The 26,167-nt window shown below is 40.4% G+C and overlaps 1 long non-coding RNA gene across 6 annotated transcripts in view; it reads right to left on the reverse strand.

The window, feature by feature from the left end:
- LOC120396791 overlaps positions 1–25,138 on the reverse strand; it is a 46,132-nt gene extending 20,994 nt beyond the window's left edge. For 2 of the 6 annotated variants that reach the window (XR_005593388.1, XR_005593389.1), the window contains exons 1-4: positions 21,262–21,303; positions 8,920–9,025; positions 7,356–7,507; positions 3,979–4,389 (exon numbers count right to left, since the gene is read on the reverse strand). This is a non-coding gene — a long non-coding RNA (uncharacterized LOC120396791). Of the gene's footprint in view, positions 1–3,978; positions 4,390–7,355; positions 7,508–8,919; positions 9,048–21,261; positions 21,304–24,820 lie in introns of those variants that run through there. The other 4 variants (XR_005593393.1, XR_005593390.1, XR_005593391.1 and 1 more) reach the window with 4 other exon arrangements.
- Positions 25,139–26,167: the final 1,029 nt, after the last annotated feature.

Raw genomic sequence — 26,167 nt, forward strand, 5'->3', positions numbered from 1 at the left:
CATATACAGGTCCTGATTTTGCTCCCCAGACTTTTCCTGGATTTGGCAGACAATGAAGCTCATGTTGGTTGTGCTACAGGATGGTCTAAAACTGCACTGAGATTCTGGCAATATTTCCTCAGCAAGGAGAAGTAATTGATTTAAGAGGATACGGGCAAGAATGTTCCCTGCTGTAGATGCAAGGCAATGCCTCGTTAATTTCCACACTCTGGCTTATTGCCTTTATTAAAGATTGTAACTATGTTAGCATCTCTCAAGTCTTCTGGAATCTTCTTATTATACCAGATATGAAGAAAAAGTCTGTGGAGCTTCCCTACCAGTTCTTCACCTCCAAACTTGTAGGTTGTTTAGGGAAAGCCTATGTCTGCAGCTGTTTATGCTGTATATAATTACTAAATTCATTTAAAGAAACCCATAATAAATTATGTGCTTACAATCAAGTGTGTAAATGTTGACTGATCCAAACCCTTCAGAGGGTTCTCCAAATCTGAACAACTCCAGTTTGCTCAACCCCCAGTGTCAAGCGGAAGTAGTGGAAGAACAAATTGCTATGGGACATTTTCTCTAGTATGGATAAAACATGGCCAAATATGTACAGTTGGGGATAATCCTGCACTGTCAGGAAGAGGAACTAGGTAATTTAGTAGGTTTTTCCTGCGTTAACTTCTATGACTTAGGTTGTATGGCTTCTGTCTGTTTTACAAAGGAGTGAAAAATCAGATATGCTAGTAGCTTGCACAACTATTAATACAGTACACTCCCATTTATCCAAAAGACCTGGGGGAAATCCCAGACTTTTAGATAAGTGGGCATTTGGATAAATGGAGGTACTCTTTTGAGCTGCAGTTTCACACTGATGTGTTGGGGGGAGGGTTAGCTCAGTGGTTTGAGCATTGGCCTGCTAAACCCAGGGTTGTGAGTTCAATCCTTGAGGGGCCCACTTAGGGATCTGGGGCACAAATTGGTCCTGCTAGTGAAGGCAGGGGGCTGGACTCAATGACCTTTCAAGGTCCCTTCCAGTTCTAGGAGATTGGTATATCTCCAATTATGTATGTAAATATGGGGAAGCAATACTGATATTTCCTTAATACTTGATACTTTATTAAAAAGTAAAAACACCCAACTTTCCTGAGTTGAATAAAACACCAAAATTGTATTAAAAGCACCATGGGCATAATTTAATTCTGAATATTATATCTTCTTTAAAAAAAACTGAATAATCACGGTCTGTTGTCATTGAGAACTCTTTTTTTGCACAGCCTTCTGAGGCAGTTGATGCAACAGAACCACTATACAAATACAAAACCATTGATTAGCACTAATACTGGACATGATCCTTCCAGACAATTGTTGCTTCTGAAACAGGATTAGGTCCAGTAACTGCAGATAACCACTCAGAACCTCCTACTGCATGACAAACCCAAGAAAGAAACCAACAGGACTCCACTGGCCATCACATACAGTTCCCAGCTAAAACCCCTCCAACGCATCATCAGAGATCTACAACCCATCCTGGACAATGATCCCACACTCTCACAGGCCTTGGGTGGCAGGCCAGTCCTCGCCCACAGACAACCTGACAACCTGAAGCATATTCTCACCAGTAACTGCACACCGCACCATAGTAACTCTAGCTCAGGAACCAATCCATGCAACAAACCTCGATGCCAACTCTGCCCACATATCTACACCAGCGACACCATCACAGGACCTAACCAGATCAGCCACACCATCACCGGTTCATTCACCTGCACGTCCACCAATGTAATATACGCCATCATATGCCAGCAATGCCCCTCTGCTATGTACATCGGCCAAACTGGACAGTCTCTAAGGAAAAGGATAAATGGACACAAATCAGATATTAGGAATGGCTATATACAAAAACCTGTAGGAGAACACTTCAACCTCCCTGGCCACACAATAGCAGATCTTAAGGTGGCCATCCTACAGCAAAAAAACTTCAGGACCAGACTTCAAAGAGAAACTGCTGAGCTTCAGTTCATCTGCAAATTTGACACCATCAGCTCAGGATTAAACAAAGACTGTGAATGGCTAGCCAACTACAGAACCAGTTTCTCCTCCCTTGGTTTTCACACCTCTACTTCTAGAACAGGGCCTCATCCTCCCTGATTGAACTAACCTCGTTATCTCTAGCTTGCTTCTTGCTTGCATATATATACCTGCCCCTGGAAATTTCCACTACTTGCATCCGAAGAAGTGGGTATTCACCCATGAAAGCTCATGCTGCAAAACGTCTGTTAGTCTATAAGGTGCCACAGGATTCTTTGCTGCACTCAGAACCGCTATACAACTACATAACCATTGATAGTGCTAACAGGTGCTAAGAGACTAATTGAGACCTTATTAGCAGGTGATTATTTAACATGAGGAACACACTGTGGATTCAGATAACTAGGGTTTTTGGATAAAGAAAATTCGGATAACTGGAATTATACTATATTTGTTTACACTTCATTGTATTCCAGAGAAAGGTTTTAATTATACTGAGAGATTGAATCAAGGACTTGACAGGAAAACTTTATTGTAATACATGGAACACAAAAAAACCTGCACTTTTCAGCACACCCCCAAGTCAACATGTTTATAAAGGCAATAAAGCAGTGAGTATTATGACTGGATTAAGCAGAATGGTTAATCTAGATCACATGCTCTGAAGAAATCCCTTAATTTCTGGGAAATGGGGATTTTGAACAAAATTCCACACAGTATTTGATCATCATTAAATCCATCCATTTCAAGACTTTGGCATTATGTACTGGATCTAATTCATCCTTGTGAATGAGAAAGATGTTTGACTATAATTTACAAGACATCTTTATGCATTATAATATTGGCCATAGATGTCAATATGTATGGAGTACAGTATTCTTAACTATTAGTGGCTTTTCAGAGTTTAATGCAAAATTTTTATGGCAAGAAAACAAATATAAGGCTGTAAAAGCAACAAAGAATCCTGTGGCACCTTATAGACTAACAGACGTTTTGCAGCATGAGCTTTCGTGGGTGAATACCCACTTCTTCGGATGCAAGTCCATATAAGGCTATATCTTGTGGTTTATGGAAATCTAACATAAAGAATAATAAAAATGAGGATAACCCCACAAACTATTTTCAGTTATATCCAATGGTTTGTTACCCCCCCAAAATAAGTATATCAACCGTTTAACAATTACACAAACAATTGTAAAGTATTTTAAGAATATATTTACATTTTAAATTTTCCTTTATTTTTTCAGTTTTAACTAAAAGAAAACCAGGAAGTAATTAATTATTCCCAATCAATTTTTAACCTTTCACTGCTCTCCTGGGTGTGTTTTTTAAATCCAAATGAATTTTCCATTTATAACTATAAGAATGAATGTGTGAGTGAGTATACAATATACTGGACATTTATGCAAACTTTTTAAGGGGTGCTTCTCCATGCCCCAGGTATACATATGCACATTGCCTCTTTAATATTAGAGTTTCTCTACTTCCTTCCAATTACATTTACATCCTAAGCAGTTGATAACAAAAACCTTCATGTATATAGCTCTTTTCATTCCCAAGGATCCCAAATGCAATATGTATTCTAAATGCAGCCACCTCTCTTCTGGTGGAACAGGACAACCTTTTAACAATTCACAGCAGCACTACCCAACAGCATGGGACAGAAAGTGAAGAGGATGAAGTGATTTCAGGAGGAATTTAAATAGTCATACTAAAATTGGAAGTCTAACACCCTTATCTTTGTGGAAAATGTGATGGGATCTTTAATGACTACATGGGTGCAGAAGAATCTTTTGTCTTCATCACTTGGGATAGTAAAAAACAAACAAACAACTAAACTGACAGGACCAGAGGGAATAATCTGCACCAACAGGGGGATAGATTAAACACTCTACTATGTCTTTTCCATTTCTAATTTCTATAATGGAGTAATCTTGGTTTTTACATTGATCTGAAAGACCTCACCTTCAACAACACAGTGCTTTCAGTGGTTCTGATTGTTCGTGAAGATAGCCACCTGAGAAATCATCAGTCCCATTCCATGTAGCATCCCTGCTTTGCTTAGAGGTCTCCAAGTACTGACCAGGCCAGACATGTCTTAGTTTGTGAAAGTTAATGAGATCACACAGCCCAAGAGAGTAAGGATTCAAGTCCCATCTATCATGTCAGATTACTTCCCAAAATTCTTGGGTTTCTGCTTGGTGCTCTTGTCGTCTATTTCTTTCTCTCTTTGTGGGAAGAGAAACACACATTGCTTCCTCTACATCATTCATTTGTGTGGTATTAATGAATTCCTCATTATTCCCTGAGGGTGCTGACTCACTCACTTGCATCTGAAGCGATGTAAACTGGAATTTGTATCTTTGTGAAGGTCAGCTGCAGTGCACATGAACAGGAAAGAAGGGTCAGAATGCTAATGAATATCAGAGATATGCTGGCAGTACAAATGTGAATGCAGAATCAGAATACTTTGTGGCTTTCAGGATATTGTATTGCTTGCTAGATTGGACAACAGGAGGATAGTGGATACCCATTTAAAAGGTTCCAATCAATGAGAAGAAGCTTGCCTATATAACAGAAAATCCTCAATGTCTGTCAGAGGGAAGTGTATAGCTTTTTAAAAAAATCTTTGCTTGCCAATTCCCAGAAAATTCCTTGTTATCTTTCATATTTCACAAATCCACTGGAGAAACAGAGATAATGTACTGGTGTTTAACAAGTCATAGAATCACAGAAATTAGAGACATTCACAACCTATTAGGTCATTTCGTCCGGCTGCTGGATTATCCTCTGGGCAAAGCATACAAGGCTACAATCTAGTTATGAACAGCTTCTACCCCTTCTTTTTGGGAGATTAATCCACAGTTTTATCATGGATGGAGAATTACACTAATCTAGGACCTGCTATATTCAGCCCCGGGACCATGAGCAAAAGTATTTGTAGATGAGGAACGAGTGACGGATTTAAGGTTTAACAGCTGTCTTGCAAACCATTGCTTCCTAATGGTACACAGCATTCACTTCTAGTTCTAGTAACTTGTGAGATCAGACCTTTAAAGTCATATAATTCTAAATAGCATCTTTCTTTTCCCCCTGCTTGAATTCTCATGCTAGTTTAGAAGTTAATCTTATATAATGAGTGTTCTAGAAATCAGTGCTTTATACCATAAAAACTATAAACATTAACCTCTTTCACAAGCTTTCAGCTGCTAAAATCATGTAGCAACTGAAATGGAGAAAAGATAGCAAACTGGCAATCAGAATGATTTAGTTTTAAGGTCCAATATCTGATGAAGTTCTAGAATTAGAAAAACTTTGTCTGTCCAGTACAAAATACTTTCACTTGTATTAGTAAAGAACCAGTAAAGAACAAAGTTGCACAACCCTCACACACGCTAAAATCTCCCCAAAACACACTGTAGCCTTATAGATGGATGGGCATATTTTGATTAATCATTTACACTGCTCTGGTTAAAGATTTGGTCTCCTGAGGGCAACAGAATCAGGATTATTATTAGTATTAAGAGACCCTAGAAGCACAGAAGAAACTATTCCAGTTTATTACAAGTTACTTTGATAACAAATTCCGTAAGCAGAGAAACAATCTTACAAATACTAAAATACAATAGCAGACAGAGAATGCAGAGAGTTTAGTCCTATGACCAGCATCACTCCCATTTCCTGCTGGGGGACCCTAGAGAGTCAGTCATTTTTGCCCTCCTCCTTGTTACCCACAGTGGTTGTTCTGCCATCTCCCTGTGCCTTTCTTCCCCCAGCACATACACTGGGCAATACCTTTTATCTGAGTTATGCTTATACTTCCTAAGGCTCATACATACACATAGGGAAAAAGGGGTTGACATCCTTATTTGCACTTCCACACTCCATGAACTTTGAGGTGCTTCACTTTTCTTAGTTCCCCTTAGCATCTATGAAGACAAATCCCAGTGGTAACCTGCAGTTACTGCAGAAGTTTTTTTTTTTTTTTTTTTTATGTTTAGACTTTTATTTTATGAGAAACTTGAAAAAAAAAATTCTCATTTTTATGATTTTTTTTTTATTTTTTTTTTTTTTGTGGGTATATAGTGGGGATTGCTGTGGTTTTGCTGTGGCTGTGTCAGCTGTCTGGATAAATAAACTGGGGCGCTACTATGACTATAACTTTGTTTATCTTGTTGTCTTTGTAAGATGGCATCACATAAGATGGCATCACATGAGAGTGTACGCAGGATCTCACGTGCTCTCCTCCTCCTCTCCATCCATTCTGCTAGATGTCCTGTGAGAGTTTGGGCAGGAATCTAGATGAGAAAAGATAAAACAGAACCCAGTTTCCCAAGCTTGGGGCGCGGCTTGTGTGGTGTAGAAGCCCCCGGGGGGGGGCGGTTTTTGTTTTTTTGCCTCGCCCGCAGGTCCGCCAACAGCATGCAGCCCACTGGGCACAGGGATGGAGCACATTTTCTGGGAGAAGAGCTGATAGGACAAAGATGAGAATAATGATGTCAAGACTCTCCTCTGGCATTGGGTATGGGCTTCTCATGACGTTACAATCTGGTGTCTTGCAATCTAGACAAGTACATTCTGACATTTTCACAAACATCACCCATTGGCACATTCTTTACAATAAATTGTAACTTTACTGGTACAAGGTTATTCCTGGGTAACCTACTTCTGTCAACTCTCCTTAGGCCTAAAACCCAGTATGGCTATGCTGAAATATTACAGGCCTCAACCTATAGGTCTTGTATTATAGCCTTACTTTGCTTATATACCTAATACACACTCATCCCTCACAAATGCTGTTAACCTTACACTCTGATGATACTATCCTACTTAAACCTATCCATCACACATGAATTAATTTACTTAACCACAACAATAAATCCTCTATTTGATGATTAAATGAAATAAATGGCTACAATCCATCCCCTCCCACCCAATTGCATACACAACACAAAACTAAACAGCAAAAGCAAGAAGACAAGACAACCATGCCAATACCACTGCACCAAAACAAAATATCAGAGAAAATAAGTATTTTGATCGCTGCTAATATCTTTTCTTTTCAGGTCAACTTCTTTACACTGATTTTTTTTGGCTCAGTTTCATCCCTCTACTTCTATTTATAAGCTATTGGGCCATATTTCACATTTCCTCTCCCATACTCCCAAATATCTGTTGACAGTTGTCACATCCCCTGCTTAGTCACATTCCTCTCCTTTATTTTTCCTGTTAGAGACCAGTATTAAAACAGTAGTTCATTAACTAAGCCTTTTTTGAATAATCATTAAACAAACTCCCTCCCTATTTCTTACTCTCTAGTATTTCATTCCCTTTCCCCTCACCTGGTATATTTGTGGGGAAGCCGTTTTTATTCCTTTTGGACCCACTGGACCAGATTCTGATCTTCACTGCACTGATGTAAATTGGAAATGTCATTCCTATGCTGTTGTACGATCCATGGAGTTTGTAGTATTGGCAATTCTCACTCAGGTCCCTACAAAAATAGAGTTTAAAATTAAAACATTTGGTTTTGAACAGTTTATATTCTGAAATATGAGCAAAGTTACAAATGTATCCAGTGGTCATGAAACTGCCCTTTTATAAATTTTGCCAGAGGATTTAATTCAATGACCTGTGAATTCTGTACATTACTATTTCGTTTTGTTTTTATTTTACTGCCCCTTAATTCCACCAAGTGTCCTTTTGCTCTCATAAAAGGAGATAGGATCAAAACCAAGAAACTGAACCCTATTCATTATACTCTTGATAATTTTAATATCTCGGTCAAATTCCCTCCTACTCTTCCAGACTCTTGGCTAAATAATCCTAGTTTATGTAGACTCTTGGGTGTACATCATGCTGTACCTTGGTATCTCCAACCATCTTCATTGTCTTGACCTATTTCTTTCTCCATTATACCTTTCTGAAGGTGAAGTGGACAAAATTAAAAAGAGTGCTCCAAATCCTGGTTTATCATTTTTTCATAGAACAGACCCGACTCTCTGGTTTTGGCAGTGAAAACCAGTAGTAACCACAGTGAAGTCAATAAATTTACACTGGTGTGCAAAAGGCTGGTGTAAAGAAGCAGAGAGGCAGACTTAACGTCATTCTAAAATATTTTTATGTACTGTTTTCTTTTCCTTTTTTAAAATGTGCAAAACATGTTTGTGTGTGTAAATCAGGCTGCACACGGAATAGATATCTTAACTGAACGATCCACAATGGTTCCTTATTGTTATCAGCAATCCACACCAACTTGCTGTCTAATTCTGTCTTTCCTAACTACTTCTAAGGTGCTTATTGCCTTGGTATCCAAGTGTATCCATTTGCCTCAAAACAATTATTAAATATCAGCAGTTCTAATACCAATCCCTGGGGTCCCCCAATACTAATTAAGTCCCACATGGATCATGTAAACATATACATAATTTTACTCATGTGAGTAGCCTCAAAGTCAAAGGGGCAATTCACACAAGTAAAATTATGCATATGCCTAAGTGTTAGTAGAATAGGGGCCTAATTTACTAATACCCCCCACCCTTTGGCTTACTGAGATCACCAGAGAGAACAAGATCCTCTAACATGAATTGTAGTCTGGGCTCCATTTTGGGGCAAGACAGCATAGAGTGGTTGATCCTGCAGCCCCTACTACACACATGAGTAAGGCAGAACTGGTGCCTAAATCTTTGATGAAGTGTTTGCTGCTGCTGCTCTAACATTAAAAGAATGAGTGGTTTTTCCTGATGCTGTTGTTGCTGCTGTGAGACTGTGACTTTCTGCCTGCAAACAAACACAGGGGCAATGTGACAGTGTACAATGAAGTGTTTCCCTTTGTATACCTGCAGAACAACGCTATTTTGAAACACTATTTTAGAATTAAGAAAAACACAAGTTACACAGTCCTACCCTCTTTCAGAGCATTACAAATGCAACATCTTCAGAGGCTTTCCCATCCTCTGTTATCTTTCCTCAGTGGTCTTGTTAGTAGTTTCTTCTCTTGTCCAGAAGTCTTCTAAAGCAGGAAGAGAATTATTCTGCTCACAAATAGGCGCAAGAGGAATATAAACAGAGCAGTGCATGTTATATAAAACTAGGGGAAGAAAAAAGCATCTTAGGTAAATACCAAGCTACTTATTTTATGATTTTTAAATGTCATTCTTTTGTCCAATATTGACTTTTTTATATGGAAGATAAATTATAGATCCTACAGCATTTGTGAGACTATGGCTCTCTTGCTTTGACACAGCTGGTCAAGTTAAGAATTGAAGTCATAGTAATTAGTTATGAGTTTCTTAGTACCGAGGAGCCAGACCAGGACGAGAAAACTTTGTGAGGTTACCGCTCGGAGGGGGGAAGGCAAAACTCCTGGGAAAGAACCAGACTGTCCTGTAAAGGAGTACCCTACAGCATCTGGATCTTGTTGCTACAAATAGATGTTTCTTAGGGCACCTGCTTGCAAGACAGAAATACAATATACAACCTCTGGCTCTCATCCTCTCTCAAACAACTTATTTTGAGGTAAAAATATTTGAAAATACATGGTATAGTGAAGGGAGGATCTTCAACAGAATCTCAGTCATAGTACCTTCAACTATAACCTTGGAAATCAGTGGTGTGTGTGTACAGTTATCATAAGAGGAAGCAATAGAATCAGAAAGTGGGTCACAAGGAAGGAATTAACTGATAGAACTTTGCTGTGTGGTTATAGGAATCGTGTAGAAGAGCAAGTGTTGGAAGGCAAGGGAAGAACGAGAAGAGAAGCTTCAGGGGAGGATGTGGTGGGTAGCAGGAAAGGGCTTGTCTATATAGTCCATTAGTCTGCACTGGAGGGGAAGTAAATTCTAGCGTGTTGCATACTAACTGGCCCATGTGGACCCAGCAAACATTATTGTGCACTAGAATTCATGCCCCTCTAATGCAGATTAACGCATCATGTAGACGGCCCAGAGAATCGATGGACCTAATTGTTTCAGAACCCAATTGTCTCAGACATTCAGGTTCTAAGTAGTATAATACATTCTCTCTTTGAACATGTAATTATGTTCCTATCATTATGCCATTTGGTAATTCTGTGACGCACAAATCCCTAGTCCTCTCTTTAGAAATGCCCTGTAATTTTGATTTTGCCACCATAAATGGAAGCTGGAAACCAAATTTCAAGAATAATTCAAATAGAAGAAGCTTTGTAATCTTGAGGTTAAGACACTAGTCTAAGACTCACAAGATCTGGGTTTCATTCCCCTTCTCTGCCTTGGGCAAGTCATTTATCTCGGTGTTTGTAAAATGGGGAAAACATTACTTTCTTTAGCTGTTTTGTCTATTTAGACTGTAATCTCCATGATGCTGGGACTTTTTCTTGCTATGTGTATGAACAGCACCTAGCAGGTAAGGCCCAAATGTTGGCCAGAGCCTCTAGTCACTACTGTAAATCAAAATAAATAGAAGTCAAATGTTTTAAATTGGTAGTTAGACCTAAACAAATTAAGTTGGATTGGGTTTGGAGAGGCATTCAAAATTTTGGTTCCTTATCCAAACACTAGCCAAAATATTCACATTTTCTGAGAGTGCCATACTGGTTAGAATTCTTGTGAGGAATCCAATATTTCTATTTTTGGTCCTGAATTGTACCAGGATATTCAAAGGCATGTGAAAAAAGATTAATAATGTGGGAAAAACTTAGGTGAACTTTGCCCACAAGTAAGGTTTGGTTCAGATTAAGCTTTGCTGAAGTTTTGGAATGATGCTTTTTAAAATGGAATCAATTTAGCCCTTCCTCTTAGTACTGTAGTTAAGAAAAGAAAAAGAAAAAGAAAAAGAAAAAGCGTAACAGTTATTAGTAAAACACTTCCCAACGGCTATATTTAACAATAACTTTGTTTCATTATTAAGTTCAGGTAGAGCTCATTGAAGTTTTGGGGGTGGGAATCCTGAGAACACGGTTGATTATTTTCTCTTTTTCAACAAAATTTGAAATTTTAAGGGAAAAATTATTTTAAAAATTAAAATTTGGAAAATTTTGACTAGCTCTAATTTTGGGATAGTTTTAAAGTATTTACTTGTTTTATTACCTTGCTGATATTTTAAAAAATGAGACAATGCTCAGCTAGAAGCTGTGTTCTACTGTCTGGCAGATCAGCCCTTAAAAAAATGGCTGCACATTGAACAGTAGTATTTATTTATTTCAATTATCAGGATAAGTCTCTGTATTGGGGAAGCTATGGACGATAAGGAGATTATCAGAATAGGAGGAAATCCTCTTAATATCAGCTGTGTCCAGTGTGGTCCCTCTCATAACACACTGTATCTGGGATGGAATTCTTTCCCCCTCAACTTCCTAAATGCCCTTCTCCACAGCATAGAATGAATGGATGGGAAAGGACATAGCTTCAAGAGCAGTTCTTAAGCACGATGCTGTTACAATACCAGGGCATGTGAATAGAAACTACCAGGATGTGTCAACAATCCCTTCCCCTCTGCATGTTAAAGTGGAGGATGGCAAATCTAGAAACACGTTTGACTTTGAGGTTTCTAATGTGTTGTTACTACAGCTGGTCAAAAAATAGAAAAAAATGTTCTGAAAATTTTCAAAAACTTTGAAGTCATTTTCCAGGGTTTGAAAAGGAACAAAATTTCTGGGCATATGAAATATTTCAAAATCAAACATTATCAAATATGACATGTTTTCAGTTTTTGGTTTTCCTTTTCCTTCTGCCATTTTCCTCTTTCTGTTTTGTCACTGAAAAGGGGAGAAAAAGGGGAAAAAAAGGAGGGAAACCAGGCAATACCATAATCTGAAGATCATGCTACATTTTTTCATTTTCTAATTTAATCACAACAGAAAAAGCCCCAAATCCCAGAAAATTTCAGAAAAAAACAACTTTTTCAAGAAAACTTCCAAATTACGAGAAATGGACGCTTTTCAAAGAAAAAAATGGTTTGAAACATTTTGGCCAGCTCTAGTTGTTAATAAATGGAAAAAAGTATTTTTGAAATGTAGATTTTGAGCTGAGTGTCCGTTTAGTTTAGTCTAGCTACCAGCTTACTTGGTAGTAACACAGTCTTTTCAAATTCAAGATTTTCAGAGGCTCTGGGAAGCCACAATTCCAAGTGATATTCATGGGAGCTGGGAGTATTCAACACCCCTGAAAATCAGTAGAAATACATTAGGCATATATTGCCTGTGAGGTTTTCAATTAGTTTAATGTGTTTTACATTTATCTCCAAACTTCAGTAATTCACCCCTCCTATAATCTATTGATGTTTCCTAGATAGTGACTTTTGTTTTTCCATCAAGATGCTTATTCGGATCGGTATGTGCATGTATAGAACATGCTACTCTCCCAATGTAATCTGTACCTCTGTGTGTAGAGAGTAAGTAGCTACAGTATGTAAAATATTACCCTTGAAGGCTGGAACTCATCATTATGACGGAGGCCCAGCAGGTAGCAGAATGAACAGCTACTGGCCCATGAATTAGGAGCCTGGAGTGTCATACAGCTTTGTTGATACTCCAGAGGGAGGGAAAAAAAAACCTTGGTAGACTAAATCTACAGGTCTCAGAATTCCACATCACTGGAGCACAAGCCTTTACCCCCCCTCTTTTTGCTGCTTCATTAGCCGCCTGCTGAAGGACAACTGTTGCAGGCAGAAAATGAACACTTCGTAAGGGGGTGACAAGCTACACAGCTCATTTCTCTACTGCCTATGTGGGATTGTCTTTTGTTTGTTTGTTTTTTAAAAGCCTTAGACTTGGACAGAATATAATTTTCGAGGAAATACAACCGCGCGGTGAAATAACTGATTTATATATTCAAGAGTAAACACTCAGGGCCGCCAGGTTGACACGCTTCAATTGCTGTGTCAGGATGGGAACTGGGTTGTTTGGATGTCAAAAGCACAAAAGATGCATCAAATCTTTCTGCGTATGTGGAAACAAGATCTTGCCTGTGATATGCATACAGAGCAGGGCTTCAAGAATCAGACAAATGGATTGAGTCACCTGTAAGACAAGCATTTGCAGATTACCTATTGTATTCAATTACAACATGGATTTGGAAATTGTATAAATTACAGTGTCAAGTCAGAGGAAGGTTACATATAGCCTGTTCAATTGGATTTATAGGCTTATTTTTGTGTATGTTTTTAACAAAAACTCAGACATTTTGCTTTATCAAATTCCATATATTAAATGTATTCTTATTATTAATTACTCAGTAATTGCTGATACTGTGCTCAGTCTTCGAACCAAGGAACTTACAGTGGAGGTCCCTGATCCTGCAGACAATCAGTAGGGTCAGATACTTAAGTTAATAATGTACGTAAGTGATTGCGGGGTCAGGGTCTAAGAATCTGATCCTGCAAACACTTAACCCCATGGGTCACTTCTATTAGGAGCCCCATTGAAGTCAGTAGAACTCTTCACCATGAGTGAAGATTCTAAAGTGGTAGCAATCCACAAACCAAAGATCTTTTAATTACGCCCTTCTGCATATTTTACACGGAAATAGGCAAATATGAGCCTAAGGATTTTCTTGACTTAACCAAACCAGGATTGCCATTATTTCACACACTTCTCTTTAATTTCACAAACTTCTTTGAACTCTAATTATCCCAAGTCCACAATTATTGGACATGTCAGTGCCCCCTTGTGATAGACGTTGCATTGACATATAGTAAATGACAATCCCTGCCCCCAAATGTTTACCAAGTGCAAATATTTGCTTCAGGGTTAAAGTTTTTCATTCACTCATCCATGGGCTTCTTCCCATGACTCCAGAGAGTGCCTCTCTCTGTTGAACCTAGAGCCTTCAAATGAGCTAGAAAGGGTCCAAACACATTACCTTGTTTTCCCTTCATCAGTATGACTCAAGGTTCTTTTTTCTTGCTATTATTAGAAATGCTTCTCAGAATTTCCAGTATAAGACAAGGTCCCATTGCATCTTTACTGTTTTTAAAATGACAAACTGCATCGAACTGGCAGTAAGCAGGCACTTCCTAGATCAATCACAACCACTTCTCTAATCTAAAGGAACTCAGAACACCATCCCCACCAAACCATTTAGACATGAGTTATCTCTCCTCCAAACTTTTATCCAGGAAACTGTATGGACAAACACGATGGGCCATGGAGTGAATCCTGAAGGTCAACAAATTCTGACTCTGGTGAGGGGAATGACTACAAGGGTAATGGACCCTTCATCAAAAATGCCCTACAGTCAGCCTTAAATCTTAGCACTTTTAGTCAGAGTGCCTTGGCAGACCTCAGCTTTTGAGAGGGTACGTAAAAGGGAAGCACTGTCTAAAGTAGCCAGAATCCAGACCACATAGGGCTTAATAGATTAAAACAACTTGAATTGCACTCAGAAGCACATAGGAAACCAGTACGCACACAGAGTTTAGTCTGTGTGCGCTTGTCATGGCTCGTTCAGCTAAGCAAGCGGAAAGCCATGTTGTACACTAGCTGAAGGCTCTGAGTAGTTTCCAAGGATGCTCCCTAAATAGAGCACATTGCTAAGATAGGCCAACCTAGAAGCAACACGACAAACCAAGCATGTGGCTCATGGCCCAGGGAAGGCTGATTTTCTCTTTGGAGATATTTGTGTGTTACTCTTTCTTATTTTTTAAAAATCCACATGTGACATTATTTCTGTGTGAGCCTCTTATTTTATTTTAAAACATGCCACCCCAACTTTTTGCCTTTTTTTTAGGATAGGCATATATCTGATGGGCAGGGTATGTTATTGGCCTTAACTCCAGATGCATAAAGTATGGTGTGTTTTAATTTTGAAAGCTGCAACTTATCAAAGAAAAGGAGTGGAATATAAAGCAAAAGACAACCCATAATAAAATCTGCCTCTGATTAGATTATAAGTACAAAGATATTGGCAAACACAGTAGGTCCAAAACTCCTAGTAGTCATCACAGAGGTAAAAAAGTCACCCTCAGAGCCTTATTTTAGCCAATGGAGGGTGAAGGCCACCATTACCATGAAATAGCATGGCTGCTTTTTAAACTATCTTCTGATTGTTGTGTCAAGCTGTCATGGTATTTGTTCCCTCAAATCACAATGCAAAGTAATCATGGCACAACACCAAATCATCATCTAGTAACTCTGCCAGTCTCAGGAAGAATTTTGGAATAACTGGGTCATGGGACAGACACATCAAAATCAGCATGGGTGACAAAACCACTGGGGTCCTTCAGTCCTGAGGTGACCACATATTAAGCTTTGCAGTTGATCTCATGCTTTCCTTGGCCAATAACCTTTGCTCTGTTTTTCATTCACTACACCATATTTGTAAGTACAGTCCATTTTCCAGTATTATCAGCCCTTTTAGCTTATTCCCAGTCTTCAAGTTTCTTACCTTGTCTTGCTCTCTCTTCTCTTGGCTTTTCAATGTAATTCTTCCATTCTACATTAGACTTAACTCTGCCTAGTAATAATAATAGGGTGACCATATTTTCCCAATGGAAAACAGGACACCGCATGGCGCAGGCCCTCTGCCCTCTGTAACGAGACCAGCCTGAGCCCTCCTCCCTCCTCCCCACACAGTGCTGGCCCAAGGCCCCTGTACCCCTTGCACATGGGGCCGACCCAAGCCACTCATCTCAGGCCTCCCATCCCTGCACAAGACTGGCCTCACTGCTCGCCCAAGGTCGTCCCCCCCCCACGGGGCTGGCATCGCCGCTCCTCCCCCCTCACCCCACTGATCAAGTTGGCAAGTCAAATGGGACAAATGCCAGTTTTGCCAAAAAAGTCAGGACAGCCAGGACAGGGCTTAAAAAAAAGGGACTGTCCTGGCCAAAATGGGACGTATGGCCACCCTAAATAATAATACTATAACACAGTGAGAGTGGATGGGAAGCCCTGTTCAACTGAGCTAACCATTTGAGCAACATTATATGATGACTGTAGGTCAATGAAATGGATAAGAACTGGAGCATGATGAAATTTTTCGCACTAAACTTTTTTCAGACAAAAATGCAGATATAGTGACACAAAGATTTCACACATTTGTGTCAATTTCACCAAATTATTTTTTTACTGAAATGAAACAAAAAATATTTTAATTAAAAAAACCTTCATTTTGATATTTTCAAAATAAAAATGTTTCAATTTATCAGCTCAAAATGATTGTTTCAAAGTTTCTTTTAATTTTATCAAAAAGACAATCAAAACATTAAAAATTGCTCAAAATCCAAATGAAACTTTTTGTTTCTGGTCGAACAAAATATTTAGTTCGACCCAAAACAATTTTTCTTCTGATTTTTCAGAATTGCCAGTGAACCAAAAAAAATGCTTTATTTACCCAGCTCTAGTAGGAACTGAGCAGGTCTGAACAATACGCACATTGCATTTTCAATGCAGCATAATTATAAAGTGGTAAAAAATAGAACCCCTACTCCAGAAAATTCAAAATTTGGGACAGGAAACTAGAGTAGATGTTAATAGCCAGGCAACATGGATAAGTGAACCTCAAAGGCCTAGGAAGTACAACATGGTTCACATAACCCCAATGTTAGATTGCTATCCAAACCTTTTGAGGTCCATTCTTGCAACCTTCCAATAGTTCACTCATTCTCTCTCTTTGCCAACACTACAGCAGTAATTAGGCTCTCCCTTCCCTTCCTTTTCACTAACCCTCCAATAGTCCCACAACACTCCCTTCCACTCTGTAATCTTCTAATAGGCCTCTCTCTTTTAAAAACTGTACTGTAGTCAGCCTCTTTGACAGCCCTCCTGGTGTCACTCCCCACAAATATACTTCACTTAGAGACTCCCTAGTCATTAAGTACCCCAGCATGCATTGCATGTAACATGGATTAGGACACTGCCCGAGATGGCGGAAGGTTTGGATTATTTGTTATCTGAACCAGAGAATAAGCATCTTGACCATGTATGGATCGCAATAGAGAAACATTCTGATTAAACAAAGGAAATTAAAACAAAATCCCCAAACCCTACTTTATTTGGAAAGTGAGCTCCATAACCACTTACTCAACAACAACGATAGCACTTGGCTATGAAGACAGGGTGGAAGTCTCATGCAATTTCCTTATATTTGTTAGTGGTCTTGTGGCAGGTGAGGTGAGGTGTTTATGGGGACAACCTTGGGTGAGTTGCATAGACCTAGGGATACTCCTCTGAGCACTGTTTTATCAAATGTACGTTTTATTGCTGTTAAGTGCTACTGGTTCCTTTGACTGATTAATATAGGTATAAGGTAGGGTGGCGTCCAATGGTATCATTCATGTCTTTATTTTTATGCACTTCTGTTATTTATATATCTCCTCCCTCTCACAAACTGCAATAATATGATCTCTTTTCCTCAGGTTTTTAGATGTGCAAGAAGGATGCTCTGTGCACCATAAGCAATCCCAAAGCAGCATTTTAGACATGAAATGGAAAGTTCCTTTTGTCAGTCTGTCTGCCTATCCCCCTTGTCATCTGGATTAAGAAAATCTGCATATTTTTAAATAATTCAGCTGTTTTCCAGACGAATAGAACTTTATTAATTTTTTAGTAATGGCAACAGAAAAGTATTATTAATATCTCATTTGAGGAAAAGAGGTCCTGCTGAGAAGGCATCTTGCTTGGGAAGTTATGGTAAGTAGTAAATAAACATGTATTTATTTATTTATTGAAATCTGACAATCATTATATAGGCTAAAGTATATGCTGCTTTAGAAACCTCCCCTCTATGTTAAGAAATATACCTTACAATGTTTTTATTTGCTTTGAGTACGATCTTCTAGATTGTGGGAGAAGAGGAATTTTTTTCATCTCAGTTGCAAAGATTGTATTTATCAGGGACTTCCTGGTTATTAGGCTAAAGGTACAGATCAGAGTGAAGCCACTTCTCCAGATGTCTTGTAAATTGATATTTTTCCTTCATAGCAATCACTCCAGCACCCCTCCCCCCAAACACACATATACAGGCACCAGAGATTTGGGGTACCTCAGTTTCTGGCTGTTCATACTGAGACACCTTAAAAAGGCCCAAATTCTCAAAGGGTAGGTGCTCAGCACTTACCAGAAATTTGGCCCCTTTGTAGGTGTTCATCCTGTCAAACCTTAAATTGAGACACCTGAAATCACTGCTCAATTCTGAAAAATTAGGCCATCATGGGTAGTAGTTATCCTAAATGGCAAAGGGATCTTTCCAACCCTGCTATGTATGATTTTATGATAAATATAATAACCTGCCATTCCAATCACTGTTTTTTCTCCTGGGTGCAGAATTATACATTATGGCAGTTAAACATGATGTATCTTCATCAAAAAGATTTTAGTTTAGGATTTATTAAGTTTAGCATGTAATTCCGCTTCCCCCTCGCTGTGCCAATTTTCAGTACCATCTCTAATACTAATGAACGGACCAGCAGATGTCACTGTAGCTCTGTTCATTCATCTTTCCTTTTGATGAAATTCCAGTTATTTTCTTTTGGTCTCAGCTGATCAGCTTCCTTATTTAACCATTGTCTTTTCACAGCTTAATGCATCATAATATTTGTAATTCATGTCCTCTGTCGTTGCATTTTGAAGCTGACATACATCTTAAACAAAATGCAAGCTGAGTAGTAACACTGAAATACTGACACTATGTCTGTAGGATGGAATCCAAAAGACAACACTAGGGAGGGGAGCTATAGGCAGTATAAACAAAGAACTGGGGTGGTCAGTGAAGGGCTTTGTTGTTAGAGATGTTTGAGTTCAGAGTGAGATCTGGATCCAGATCCAAACTTCCCTAGAGGCCACATATGTTGTGAGTCAGGCCCAGCCCTAGTTCTTACAGTCTGATTTTCTGCATTTAAAAAAAATAAAATGCAACAGTGACAAGAGAAAAATGTGCTCGTGTGTCCCACTACCTTCAAGCAGTTCAGGAAGTTGTTCCCTGCTAAATTGATAATAGCAACATAGATGCAGTTGTCAGGCTGGTTAGACCTCATGTTTGTCATGGAGGGGAAGTTCCTGGGCTACAGGAGTAATTGACACTCTCTCATATTCACCAAGCTATAAAATAACTTTTGAGCATCTTGGAGGTAAGGAAGAGGGTACTGGTTCAGCCAGCTGGCTACAGGATGTGTAGGGGAGCTACACCTATAGAGGGAAACACGGTGCAGAAAGCAAGTTCTGACCCCTCAGACAAAAGGAGAAGAAATCATTTAGAGTGGGTTGCATGTGTAGTCATATGGGCCAAGAAGGAAAAAAGCAATGCTATGAGTAATGATTGTAAGAAGGAGCTTTATTTTAGTGCATGATGATATCACTATTTTAATAGTAGCTGGATACTGCTTGTGTCTTGACTATATGATGAATACCTGGACTTAAAGTGACAACCCTCAGATCTCCTTTAGCTTCATTGAAATGCCACTGCTTCTGACCAAAAAAGTTCTCCTGTAGCTTCACTGGTAAGCTGAAGCTAAAGGAGAACTTTTTTTTGGTCAGAATCAGTTGCATTTCAGTCCTCCAGTCACTAGTGGGTGACACATTAAGTACTTCCTCTACACCAAACGGAATGTAACCATTAGTACACCAACATGTGGACCTATTCCATTGGAGCTCGTACTTGGCAGACATATCATTTCTGTGGATATGTAATAACAAGTCAGATGACTCACAATAGGGATTATTGAGACACTATTGGGTACTGCTTTAATTCCTCCAGCCACTAGAGGCAATATCATTGAAAATACCAGATAGCAGTTCACCTCAGTTAATTGCAGTTCAGTGAAAGATGTTGTATATTGTGAAATTATTTAGTAAATACTAGCGATGGTCCCCAACTGAAGACCTCTGATCTAGATCTGAATATGTCCAAAAATAGTTGGTGGCAAGATCCAAGATTTGGGTTTAGCTTATTATAGAAATATTAGCCCGTTGCAACATTTAGATCAGGGGCCAACATTCAAAGGTTGGGAATATTTTGAAGTTGTTTTTCAGGTTCATTTTTAGTATTAGAAGACATGCCCTCCATGTTATTCTAAATTTGTGACATGGCATCATTATCACATTATAACAAGGTACAATTAATGCATCTCACACTTTGCAACTTTCTGTGACCACAACCCTAATTGTTTCTTGAGGCTCATGGTAATGTGGTCTCTGACTCATAATAAAAGTCACGTGACAAGTCACGTGAGATAGAAAAGGATGAAGATTTCTTCCCAGAGATTTTTAAATGGTAAGAGTCATGGATTTTGACTGGAAGTAGTTCCCCAATAGCAGAGACTGGCAAATTTCAAAAAGTTTGGTGATAAATATTTGGGTGCTTCTCTGTGGCCTAGCCAAGCCTCATCTGAAGGTTATCCAAAACACCATACAGACCTATTGTGTTACATGGCTAGTAGTTTCTGGTCCCAGCTAAATCCAGAATGTACAGAAGTACATGAAAATTAAAACAAGATGACCAAGCACCTGTCCTGGCAAAAAACAAACTTCTTTCTTTTCCCAAAAGACTGACCAAGTTTTTTTGAACTTCAAATGAAAATAAATTTGTCCTTTTCTGGAGTGAAAATTCATGACTCAAGTCATCTGCACTAGCATGAACATTCATCCCTAGCTAATAGCTTGCTGCCATAAATTTGAAACAATAGCACAGATTCTCTACCACATCTAGCCTACACTGTGCAACTGTGATAGGGTGCACTCACCTCTCATGAGCGCCTCCTATCAGCTGGGTGCAATCCTGCACTCTTTCCTTTCTCTGTTCCCACCACCGTCTGTTGGCTGTTTCCCCTCGCCAGCTGGGTCTTCAATGGCTCACCCCTTCAGCTAGTCTAAATTCATGAAGGAATCCCTTCAGGGTAGCAGTCCACCAAATGGTTAGACCTCTCCAGAGTCTTAAGCACCATCTATAGGCCTATTTAAATTCTAGCCTCTTTCTCTGGCTTCTAGTACTGAGTCTTATCCCCTTCTTGGGGCATAGGCCACTTTCCCGGTGGGTGGATCTGGGCCCACCAGGTCCCAGGTCCCAACCAAGGGATCCTCCAAATAGCAGCCACATGTAGCTTTCTTTAATAGCTGCTGCTGCAGCATTCCCTGGGCTGCTTCCCACTCTGTCCCATCACCTTCTGGGGCTCTCTGTCTGTTCCATGTCTGAGCAGGGTCTCCCTCAAGCCTCCTTGCCAGAAGAGTTTCTCAGCCTTGGTACTGATTGCTCAAGGTTCCCTGTCCCAGACCTTTCTGCCCAGAGAGCTTCACAGTCCTACCCCTGCTTGAGTAGGGTCTCTCTCAAGTCTCTTTACCTGCAGAATTTCACAACCTTCTAATCCTCCTTTACCCTTCTGGTCTCAGCCAGCAACTGACCTGCTTTAGTCCTGCAGCTCCTTTTAACTGAGCCTGCTGTGCTCTGATTGGCTGCTTCCTTGCAGCCTTTCTAGGCAGTCCTGGAGGACCCACCTCTGCTTCACTTTCCCTGGAGTGGAGTGCGGTAGGACCACAAAGCCTCCAGCAGGGGGCCTGGTTCACCCCATCACAGTAATGAACTCCTTGATTCTCTGCCTGCTTTAGCCCTGACCCTGGTTAAAGGAGTCTGCAGGGTGCTGTAACATGTATTGACTGGCAATGGTGCCTAAACTAGGAATTTCTGGAGCACCTAGCATTCCAGCCATTCCCCTTTCCACCCCAATACACCCACATTTTACCTTTTGTACTGGGGAACTGTAAGGAAGGAAGCATAAGAGCTGGTGAAGCAGGCACCAGACTCATTGAAGAATCCTTCATGCTGGGAGAATCCCAAGGTAGGAGTTTGCCTCTGCTCCCTCCCCAAGCAGCGCAGGGCAGAGGATCTGCCTCAGTGTTTTAATATGAAATCACCTATGAGAACATAATTCACTGCTTGTTGCATAGGCTGGAGCTGGGACTCTCGAGCCTCTCCCTCCAGACTTGTGAGCCTGAGCTCCAGCACAAGCCAGAATGTCTACATGGCTAGTTGTAGTTTGTTAGCACAAGTCTGTTGACCTGGGCTGGGAGGCTCACTCACAGATGCAGTGTAGACATACCCTAAAACACATTAATAGATCCTGGAGTTTTCCACAACTCCGGTGCCCCGTTACCACTTCATCTGTTTGAGAAAGACAGATAGCTGGTTTTAATTAGAGCAAATCCAAAATAAAGCATACACCAGCAGAAAACTTGGGCATGTTGTATACTTGATCAGACATTGCTGGGCAATAATATAAAAGGAAAATCTACATTCCTACACTCTTAGCTGGGGATTTTATTGAAATCATATTACCAATATAAATAGCATAAACCACTCTACTTTATTAATACCTACTATATCAGGTATCACACATTCATTGCAAAAGGCAAAAGAATAATGCATGCCTTCATTCTGACATTGACACAGATATTAAACGACAAGTCCTGCTCTTCATTTTCTTCTCTTTGTTGCAGGGTGGGAGGGAAGGGGCGGGGTGCGATGTTTGTTTGATGGTGGTGACACTGGCTCACTGTATATGGTGACAACGAAGTTGGCATGAAAAACCAAAATAATATCTGCACAATGGCCCAAATCCAGATAATAAGCCGCTGTCTGAATGCCGGGGAATTGCCAAATTCTATTGCATAGCTGGGAAGAGAGAGGTAAGATGTGAGGACCCTGGGCAAGTGATTTGTGGAGCACATTGTGGAGAACAGCTGAGGGATGGTGGGGATGCTGATTTGTGCCTGCTGACCCAAGGACTACCATGGGCTTGTTCGTCCCCTTGCTCATTTTAGGGTATCCCTCAGGGTTCTCCTGGCTTGTATCCCTGGTGCCATGGCCTTGTAGCAGCCATGGGATAACTGAAACATATGACCTCCACAGCCACCTCTCCTGCCACGTCTGGTATACCATCCCCATCCCTACTCCTCCACCCTTCAAGCACTGCAGGCTCCTGCAGGGGAAGTGCAGAACCAGTGTAGCCAGCTCTGCTCCTGCAACAGAGGCTCCATGGGTCAAGAATATTTCCAGGATTGAGGGAGCAGCCTGATGGCCCCTTTACCACCACTGTACACAAGCATAGGTAGCACAAAGCAGCCAAAGCACAGGGGTAATTTCCCTCCTCAGGCAAGGGGAGGGAGAATTTTGTGTGTGTGTGTAAATTAAGAGGGCCAAGTGCTGCATCTCTTATGGAATTTAGGTTTCCCCTGAATATGAAACCCAATAGCTGCCCTTGATAGGATGAAAATAGAGCTGCCCATTTTATAAAGCACTGAAGTAAAACTCCTACACTGGCTTTGATATGGCTGACTCTTATCTTTTTAAACATTGTGGGCTTGGTATTGCTTATTGATTGCAAGCCAGTCTGAGAGGCTGCTGTTTATCCATGATGGACAATCCATACTAGAAAAGAAAGATTATACTAAACTGCTTTACTGGTGGATCACAGTGTGTAGGTTACCTGGCACAATCCTAAACTAAAGCAGAGCAGATTTTTTTAAAATATTCTCATAGCTTCATAAGAAGCTGGGGAAGCTGCATGGTCATGGGGAGACAGAGTGGTCTAGTGACAAGGGCACTCGACTGGGCAAGGACTGGCTTCTATGCCTGGCATTGCTACTAACTCACAGTGTGACCTTGGCCAAGTCACTCAATCCTTGTTTCCCTCATACTCTCAGTATTTAGATTATTAAGTCTTTAAGTGAGGGACTGTCTCCTACTAGGTGTTTGTATAGCACCCAGCACAATAGGACACTGGTCTTGATGGGGTCTCTAGATGCTACTGCAACACCATTAAGGATAGCAAATTCTATTTATTTAAACAAAACAAACAAACAAACGTTTCTTTGCATCTGTCATTTTGGCTGACAAATTGGCCTGTGGCACATCACATTGGGGTTGTCGATGGAGTTGCATTACAAAAACAAAGTGATTTGTAGTGACATAAGATATGACTGGTGCAACCTGATGTGATGCAACGTGAAGTGTTGCAGCAAGATGCACAGTCAGACCCAGGGTGGGGGTAAAACCTAAAGCACTTTTATAACAGCTGCCAGATAGTTGACCTGGATAATTATAAATTTGTCTCCCAACACTTGGATGGCCTCAGTCACTGTAGTGTCTTCCTAATTTGTAAATATAGCAGTTATTAGTGCCATCAGAAAATAAGTAGACTTGGGAAATCTGTAACTAATGTAAGCAGGGTCTGAATGAACTCTCCCCTGAGACCTAGCTGGGAGGAGAGAAACTTCAGGAGCAAACTGTATTTACACAGGTTTCAGAGTAGCAGCCGTGTTAGTCTGTATCTGCAAAAAGAACAGCAGTACTTGTGGCACCTTAGAGACTAACACATTTATTTCAGCATGAGTTTTCGTGAGCAACAGCTCACTTCTTCAGATGCATAGAATGGAACACACCTACTCTGCTTAGATATCCAGCAGATAGAGCCCTGTTGCTCAAAGTGATCAACTTTGGCTGGTGTTGGGTTACAAATCACTTTAGTACTGAATGTGGGGACAGTGAAATGCTTTTATCAATGTTGTTGTCTTTATTGTATGAATAAAGGGGAGCAGAACTGTAGTTAACCTGTCCGAAATGAAGGGGTCAACCTCAGCTGAAAAGACCTTGTTAAGCTAGGGGCTCGAATGCCAGACCCCCATGAAAGTAAAAGGGGCAGATACAGCCAGGAGATGTGGCCCCTCCTTAAGGGTCCCCTGTCTGGTTTAACCTGTTCCTCCCCACTGTTCAAAGATAGAGCTAAACAGGCTCCATTAGGAGCCTCTTGTTATGTTAAGTACTCAATGAGAACTGAAATCACCTGTGGTGGGGCAGTGTTTCTGCCCAGCCCAATGAGATCTAAAAATCACTAAGAGACTGACCTGCAGAGATCACAGCAGAGAGGCAGGTGGCAGCAGGAGGTGGCTGATGGGTAGCCAGTAGGAGCGACCGGCAAAAGTGGCGAGCAGGTTGACTGTGGGAGGCTCAGCAGCTGGCAGGGTGGCCAGCCAGAGCAAGTGCTCAGCTGGTAGAGCAAGGCAGGTGTCTTCTTCCCTGAGTGGGAGGTGACCTCACACAGATGTACCTCTGAACCCTGGGGCCTCACTGACCAAGAACAACCACTGTAAGTGGGGTACGGTGAGGGAGCAGAGTGGGACACAGTAATGGAACTTCTGGTTGTAGAACTCAAGAACATGAGGCAGAAGACTCTGCCCCATGTACTCTGGGGTAGGTTTCCTGCTCACAGTTTTAGGTTTATGAATACAGCTTGTGGCATTTTCCCTAATTAATGTCAGGTGACTTCCCTCCCTCTCAGAGGTGCCCAGGGGTGGGGAGTAATTTTCCCAGGTTACTGGGTGGGGTATCGAGCCAGTTCTGTGTTGTATTGTTGAAGGGGAACCCCTAGATATTGAACCTGGCCCTGGTTGCTGCTGTCTCCACCTGGCAGAAGGGTTACAGTAGCTATGATAAGAACATAAGAACATAAGAAACAAGGTCCATCAGGCCCAGTAGCCCATCATCTAGCGACAGTGGTGCCAGCCACAGTGGCCAATGCAGTGTGCCTAACAGATCATGATCCTCAGTGACATCCATCTCCATCCATCCATCTCCCTCATCCATCTCATTCACAGACAACAGACTGGCCACCATCCTTACCATCCCACTTAATAGCCATTTATAGAATTTATCCCTTTTAATTTTTTTTAAGTCCCAGCTCCAGTCCAAGCCTCCACACCCTTCTCAACCAGGAGTTCAAGTTCCAGTTGCTGAAGAAAGAACTTCCTTTTACTTTTTTTTTTTTTTTTGCCTATTGCCCTTTTAATTTCATTTGGTGACCCCTGTGTTCTGGAATTAGTAAAATACTTAAATAACTTCACCTTATCATTCACTCTCACTCATGATTTATTTTCTATATACCTCCCTCCTGTCTCCCTTTCTCTTTTTTTCTCCTCTGAAGAGTCCTAGCCTCTCTAATCTTCTTACTCTAAACAAACCTCTAAACCTTTTTTTTTTTCTTTCCTTTTTCTTTTTCTTTCTAGTTTTTTTCTTTCTTTTGAGAGACTGAGAGACACCACAGTACACAGATGTGTTGGAGGCATGGATATATTAAGGGCAATAATATAATATATTCTCAGTATTCTTCTCCTTCCTTTTTTTTTTATCCCCCTTTTTTTTTTTTTTTTTCCCTTGCTCTCTGCACATCATCAGAGATCTTCAGAGAACTATCC

Source organism: Mauremys reevesii, linkage group 2 (assembly GCF_016161935.1).
Source record: "Mauremys reevesii isolate NIE-2019 linkage group 2, ASM1616193v1, whole genome shotgun sequence".
Taxonomy (NCBI): domain Eukaryota; kingdom Metazoa; phylum Chordata; order Testudines; family Geoemydidae; genus Mauremys; species Mauremys reevesii.